Consider the following 7,979-nt stretch of genomic DNA (forward strand, 5'->3'; position numbering starts at 1 on the left):
TCTCTCTCTGCGGCCCCGAGCCTCACCCCACGTCCCGTTCATCAGCAAGTCCTCTGGGCTCAGCCGCACACGCGTCCCAGATCAGGCCGCTTGTCCTCCCCTTGCGGTGTCCCAGCCCGGGCGCTGTCATCTCTGCCGGTGACAACTGCCCTTACCCCACTGATCCCCTGCTGCTGCCGTTGCCCGGCAGTCTGCTCACATACAGGCACCACACCTGTCACTTCTTTCCTTTAAAACCCTCAGGTGCTCTCCACCCTCCCCCCCCGCCCCCCCCCCCCCCCCCGCTGCCGCCCCAATCTCTGGAAACTGCTCACTGAGGCCTGAAGAGTTCTGCAGGGCTGGCCCCTCGCGATCCCCTTGTCCTGCCTTATTTTCCTTCTTATCCTGCCTGTGGTGCGTTGTATGTTCTATGTGTCTGTTCACTCTTGTCCCCTGAGCACCTGCCATGGTGCCTGATGCATAGCAGGTCCCCCACAAATAACTGGTTGGATGAACCTGCGAAACAAAGATAAGACCTCCCGGTCTAAAGGATGACAGGATGACGACCAACCGTGCTGCTCGTCAAGGCCCCATGGGGTAGGTGCTCCAGTAACTGCGGTCCCTCCCTTCCCCCCAAAGCAGGTGCTCGTTCAGCCACAGGGGGGCATCGTTGCAAAGGGCACCTGTTGCTTCCAGCAAAGCCACTTAAAAAGGTGGAGCTGAAGACAGCCGAGTGTGTGGGTGGGGGGTGGGGGCGGGGGCAGGGTGTGAAGGGAATGCCCTCTAGCACTTTCTCTGCCCTGCCTGAGCTGGACTAGGGAGTTTGGTAAGGGCCAGTTACCCTCTATATTGAGCGCCTCAGGCCTTCAATGTCAAGGCCAGGTCTTTAGTTACGACTGATGATAATAGCTGCGTCCATCATTTGAGCAATATCTTTGTGCCAGGCCCTGTATGTACCTTACCTCATGTAGTCTGACAGCGACCCAAAGGTACTATGGTTAGCTCATTTTTTGAGAGTCTCAGCATGGTAAAGGAACTAACCTCAAGTCCCACTGCCCACACTGATGAAAAGGCAGAACCAAGATTTGAATCCCCAACTGTCTGACCACCAAACTACTGTGGAGAAGGCAGGCCCAAGGGCACAGCCAGGGGGGAATGACTAGGGCAGAGGGGAAATCAGGGAGGGCTTCTTAGAAGAGGGCACCCTTGGGGCACCTGGGTGGCTCAGTCAGTTAAGCGGCCGACTTCGGCTCAGGTCACGATCTCACGGTCCATGGGTTCGAGCCCTGCGTCGGGCTCTGTGCTGACAGCTCAGAGCCTGGAGCCTGTTTCAGATTCTGTGTCTCCTTCTCCCTGACCCTCCCCCGTTCATGCTTTGTCTCTCTGTGTCTCAAAAATAAATAAATGTTAACAAAAAAAAAAAAAAAATTAAAAAAAAAAAAAAAAGAAGAGGGCACCCTTGAGCTGGGTTGTGAAAGGTGATCAAGGGTTGGTTCTTTGACAAAGAAGAACGAAGGCTTTCCTTCCTTAAGAGACAACCCTGGGCAGGCAGATGGGGCTGACTCTGAGAGGGAGCCAGTACCAGGGACAGCATCTGGTCCCCTACTGAGGAGTGAGAGTAAGTCCCCCCCGCCCCCCCCAGCAGACTCGTGAGATGGGAACAAACTGATGAAACCAAGAACGGACCGCAGTGGCGAGGGTCCAAGCCCTTCCTCCTCGACTGGTCTCTCTCTCTGCTCCATGAGTAAAGTGTGTTCTCCGCAGAGTTCAAGGAATCAACACACCTAATGCTCTCAGCCCAGTGACCTGAATTGTCAGGACCAGTCTCCCAAACCTCTTGAGTTCCTGTGTCCCCAGATCAGCCAGTACCATTGGTTTTGACCACCAAGCTTGCACTTCCAGGGCAGATGGGGACATCCAAACTCCCCACCAGTGATAGGGTTTGTCAGATTTCAGACTGACAAAGTGGTGAGTCAGCTCCAGTGACCCTTGTACCGTCTCTCTCTGGGCCCAGGGTATGTCCTTTTCAGCCAAGAACCTGAAAGTCGAGGTCCCAATCGGCTGAGCCCCAGAAGGCTCTTACCAGGTGAGCGATCACTGATCCCTCGATCCCAAGATGAGACAGCTTTCCCTCCAGACAGGCCAGACAGGTCCCCAAATCCCAAGTGCTGGCCAGAATTTGAGAGAGACTTTGAAGTCTGAACACTCAGCTCACCAGCCAGATGACAGAGATCTGAAGTGGAGGGGGGAGGGGGGAGCCCCTGGGGACAAGAGTTATCACAAAGGCCCAACAATAATCTAAACCAAGTTCTTGAAGCCCCAAGGGCTCAGGTAGAAGTAAGCAAGAGACAATTTTCCCACGGCCCTGAGCTAGACCTGGATTTGAATTTCACCCCACCCTTTCCTGGCTGTGTGTCCTTGGACCAGCTTCTCCCCTCTCTGACCCTTAATGCCCTCATTTCTTTTTTTTAATCTTTATTTATTTTTGAGAGAGAGACAGTGCGAGCAGGGGAGGAACAGAGAGAGAGGGAGACACAGGATCTGAAACACGCTCCAGGCTCTGAGCTGTCAGCACAGAGCCCGACGCGAGGCTCGAACTCACGAACTTCGAGATCATGACCTGAGCCGAAGTTGGCCGCTTAACCCACTGAGCCACCCAGGCACCCTTAATGCCCTCGTTTCTAAAGGAAGAGAGTCATTATAACTTCTTCAGATGGTTACTGTGAGAATTAAGTGAAACAGTCCACAGAGGCTCACACTTGAGCACCCAGTGTTACTTGGTCAGGGGCAGGAAGTAGAGACTGTGAACTGAGACCAGAGAGCTTGCTAACAGCCCTCTGTTTTCACCAGGGGCAGCTGGGATCTTGAGCACAAGAAAATGCGTTTTCTAAAATCCAGATCTCTTGAAGATTTAAAATATTAAAACAAGTGAGAGATGTGTAGACCACGGTATCCATTGGCCAGCAAGGGTTGGTGAGCACCTGCTTGGTGCCGGGGCCAAGGGTTCACGATTGGCCACCAGGTTCCTCCAGGGTCCCATCCCATGTACAGTCTGCAGAGAAGGACAGCAAGGATGGTGGGGGGTGGGGGGGGAGAGAGACCCAGGGAGCCTTCTCCAAGGAGGAGACTTTGGGGCTGAGAACTGGTCGTTGCACAGGAAATCAACCAGGTGGCCAGAGAGTAGGTGAAGAATGTTCCGGGAGGAGGGACAGAAGACGCAAAGGCCAGTTAGCTCAAGAGAGTGTGGTGCACACATGAATGAGTGAACGGCCTTGAATCGGTCTTTGTGAGACCTTTCCAAATGAATTTAAATGCCCATCAACCCAGATGGTTACATCAGTTATGGATACATTCACATAGCGGACACAGTACAGCCATTTGTAACCACTGAGTTCTCCGGACATGGAAAAGGATGTTCTCTAAGGTACCTGGTAAGTCATTTCGAGGAATAGCATTTACCACGGGGCAGACACTGTTCTCAGCATTTGATGGGTATTAACTCGTGATCCTTACGCCAACCCCATTCGAGAAAAGGAAAAGAGAAACATGCAACATAGGTTACTTGTGCAAAGTCACTCAGCCAGTAGGTGGAGGAAGCAGGATTTGAACTTGGGACTGGATCCAATGTCTGTGCTGGACCATTTCCCCTCCCTCCCTCGGAATGTGCAGTTTGCTTCTGTAGGGGAGGCAAAACTTTACCTCTACCCATCTTAGTTTTCAGCAGGGACTTGAACAAAACTTAGACTAACAAGAGAAAAAACTTTTATTAAGTCACGCAGCACACATTACACGGGGAAACCTAATGAAAAGTAACCCAAAATGGCAGCTTAGAATTCCAGCTTAGATAGCATCTTCAACAAGGAACAATAAATTTGCCAAGAAATGACAAGGCAAAGGGAAATGGCTTAAGGCTTCTGAGGGCAGAAGGCTGTGGAAAGGTAAATATATGAGAGGGAATGGAGGAAGGTTTGCAAATTCCTCTGGTGTCATCTCTAGATTTATGTCTGTCTCCAATAAAAGAAGAATTTATACCCTGCCTTTAGGCAGAAAAGAGGGAGCTTTTTTTCCTGGGCTTGCTGCTTCTTAACTGCCTTCAGCTCAAAATACTTTTTAAGTCAAAGAGGCATATTTTGGGCTGACATATTCTGGTTTCCTTCACTTCCACCCATGTAAAATAAAATGGTTAGAAATATGTATTTGATTATATCTACATAGACACCCCCCCTCCCCAATTCCGGAAAAACACACCAGACAGCAATTGTGGGTATGGGGAGATAGGACACCTGGGTGGCTGAGGGATGGTGTGGGAGGGGGACTTACCTATATTGCCTCTTCTTTGCTTTTTGCTTTAGAATTTTGTACCATGCACTTTTTTGGGGGTCGGGGGGCAAGTGACAAGGGGCGGGGAGATTGAGAGAGAGAAGCAGGGCTCACCCAGAGCTCGCATTTTACCCGAAGCGCGGGGCTTGTGTGACTCGAAATCACAAACTGTGGGGGGTGCCCGGCTGGCTCTGTCAGTTAAGCGGCCGACTTCGGCTCAGGTCACGATCTCGCGGTCCGTGAGTTCGAGCCCCGCGTCGGGCTCTGTGCTGACAGCTCAGAGCCTGGAGCCTGTTTCAGATTCTGCGTCTCCCTCTTTCCCTCTCCTCCCCCGCTCATGCTCTGCCTGTCTCCTCTCAAAAATAAATAAACGTTAAAAAAAATTTTAAAAAGGAAAGATATTAATAGTAATTTTTCCGGATTATGCCCGATCATCTGAAACATCTGAACTCACAAGACTTACTGTCCTCCAAGATCCACCGTCACCGCCCAAGATAATGACGTCATTTAATGCGGATCCTTCCTGACTTCTTCTCTGTGATGACAGTTGAGAGCCATCAGTGAGCGCTTACTTACTGCCAAACAATTCTGAGCCCTTCAGACGAAAACTTTCCACAACGGAATTATAACTGTGGCGCTCAAAACAGCCTTGTGAAGTGTGTGCCATTTGTTCTCCGTTTTACAGGTGAAGAAACTGAGGCACAGAGGGTAAGATGAGTTGTCCTGCCCCCTTATCCCCCCCCCTCCTCCCCACACCAGGCTCCTTGCTGTTCCTCAGGCATCGCTGGCATGCTCCCACCTCCCAGCTTTTGCACGTGCTTTTCCCTCTGCCTGGAACACGCTTCCAGATCTTTACACAGCCCACCCCACCCCCACCGCCACGCGCACGCACACACACACGCACACTGTATGTAGGTCTCTGACCAAATGCCACCTCCTGGAAGGCCTCCCCTGACCCCCACCCCCTTCAACCAGCTTTGTTTTGCTTCATAACCATGTTTACCACCGGCCATGTTCATTCATTCATCCCTTCAGCACTTACGTAGCAAGGCCCTCCAGTGCGCCAGGTACTGTTCTGAGTACTGGGGCTGCGGTGAGGAAAAGACAGACGCAGGTTCCACCCTCACGGAACGGAAGCCCTCGGGGAAACAGACATTATTCCACTGACTCCTAACAGCAGGCCTGTATCCCGGCTCCATTTATGAGCCGTGTGGCTTAGTCCTTAACCTTTCTGAGCCTCCAATCTCCCGTCTGTAAAACTGGGCTAATCACAGAGCCCCCACCACAAGGGCTGTTGCAAAAACGAAATGAGGCAGTGGTGCCTGGCTGGCCCAGTGGGTAGCACGTCCGACTCCTGATCCCAGTGTCGTGAGTTTGAGCCCCATGTTGGGGGTAGAGATTAAATTTTAAAAAATGAAATCTGAGGGGCACCTGCGTGGCTCAGTCGGTTAAGTGACCGACTCTTGGAGTTCAGTACAGGTCATGATTTCACGGTTTGTGAGTTCAAGCCCTGCATCGGACTCCACACTGACAGTGCGGAGCCTGCTTAGGATTCTCTCTCCCTCTCTCTGCACCTCCCCAGGGCATGTGTGCACGCGTGCTCTCTCTCAAAATAAATAAGACTTTTTTTTTAATATAATTCTTTTAATGTTTATTTATTTTTGAGAGAGAGAGAGACAGACTGCGAGCGGGGAAGGGGCAGAGAGAGGGAGACACAGAATCCGAAGCAGGCTCCAGGCTCCGAGCCATCAGCCCAGAGCCTGATGCGGGGCTCAAACTCACGGACCGCGAGATGGTGACCTGAGCCGAAGTTGGACGCTCAACCGACTGAGCCACCCAGGCGCCCCACCTATCATGCTTTTTAAAAAAAAAAAAAAATTTTTTTTAACGTTTCTTCATCTTTGAGAGACAGAGCGTGAGCAGGGAAGGGGCAGAGAGAGGGAGACACAGAATCCGAAGCAGGCTCCAGGCTCCGAGCCGTCAGCACAGAGCCCGATGCGGGGCTTGAACTCACGAACCGCGAGATCATCACCTGAGCCGAAGTCGGAGGCTCAACCGACTGAGCCACCCAGGCGCCCCTCAAAATAAATAGACTTTTTGAAAAAAGTTTTAAAAAATGCCATGAGCTAATAAAAAAGCAACTGTTTAGTAATTATTAACACTTACTATTAGGGTTGCGATTGTCATCCTTAGGCGCCACAGGGAGATAGAAGTAGTCATTATTTCCACCATCAAGGAGGTGGTAGATGGGTCAGGAAGACACATATGGATGACAGCAAGACACCAACGTTTCCCAGAGCAGGCAGAGAGATCAACGGGGGCAGAGAACGCATGAAAGACAAAGTGTGTGTTGAGCCAGGGCTCAAGGGGGGTGGGATTTGGAGAGATGGGGGCTGGGGAGGGAAGGGTCTCCACAAAGGCCTCTCTGCACAGAGGTACGGAGGCAGGACGGAGCACACGGGCCTAAGTGTGCTTCTCCCTTCTTGTCCCCCCTTGGAGAGAGTGCACACGATGGCTGGGCACCTTCAGCTGCCTCTCCTGCCTGGTGCTGGTTCTGGGGCTGAAGGAACAGCCCCGCAAGGGAGCTGGTATGGCAGCTAATAGGTTTAAGAGGGTGGGAGTGGCCTCGTGCCCCGGGGGACTGTAGGAGACTGGGGACACCCAGACAAAGAAGAGATGCACCAGAACTCTCAAGTGAGGCTCAGTCCTACCCTGAACTTGGCCGAACCCCGGAAGGGTGGCAGAGCGGAGGCCAGCCTGGCCAAAGTCACTTTGCCCTGGTGTGGATGGAGCAGCCCAGGTGTGACAACTGTTTTTTCTCTCCTGCCTGTCTGCCCTGTCAAGGTCACCAACACCTCCCCACCGCCAACGTCCACTGGCCACTGCTTTGGCCCCTTGTCCTCCCGGCAGCCTCCATATAGCCTCCACCTCAGGGCTTCCAGAGGCCCTGCTCTCACCCACCTGCCTTTCCCAGCCTCCTTTGCGGGATCGTCGGTCGATTGGTTGGTTGGTTGGTCGGTTGGTTTTGAGCACTTTCTTACTTCCTATCACTACAAGATGCTCCAGGCTCATGTGGTATATTTCCTCCCCCCAGTCCTAGAATCGGGTATTTCTTCAAGGAGCCCAGGTTCCTTTCATTGGAGTATGGTATTAGAAACCAAGGTCTGGGTGCTAAGTGTGTTCTTGCTCTTTGCGTGTCTTTCTTTTAGGCCCTGGCAGCCAACAGAGCAAAGAAATATATGTGTGTATACTAATCTGTAATATACACATAGCCATAAATATTTCTGCACGTAACCATCTGTATCTATATTAAATTTAACATAGTTCTTACTAACAGCTCTTTTTACTGCTTTTCTATAATGTCTATTTCATTGCTGAGATTATCATCTATTTTTTCCCTTCATTTCAAGGCAATTTCTAATTGATTGTTGAAGCATTTTTAGGATGGCTGCTTTCAGGAGCGCCTGAGTGGCTTAGGTGGTTGAACGTCCAACTTCAGCTCAGGTCATGATCTCAGGGCTTATGAGTTGGAGCCCCGCATCGGGCTCTATGCTAACAGCTCAGAGCCTGGAGCCTGCTTTGGATTCTGTGTCTCCCTCTCTTTCTGCCCCTCCCCTGCTCGTGCTCTCTCTCTTTCTCAAAAGTAAATAAACATTAAAAAAAATTGTTTTAAATGATGG

Source organism: Panthera onca, chromosome A3, assembly GCF_046562875.1.
Source record: "Panthera onca isolate mPanOnc1 chromosome A3, mPanOnc1 haplotype 2, whole genome shotgun sequence".
NCBI lineage: Eukaryota > Metazoa > Chordata > Mammalia > Carnivora > Felidae > Panthera > Panthera onca.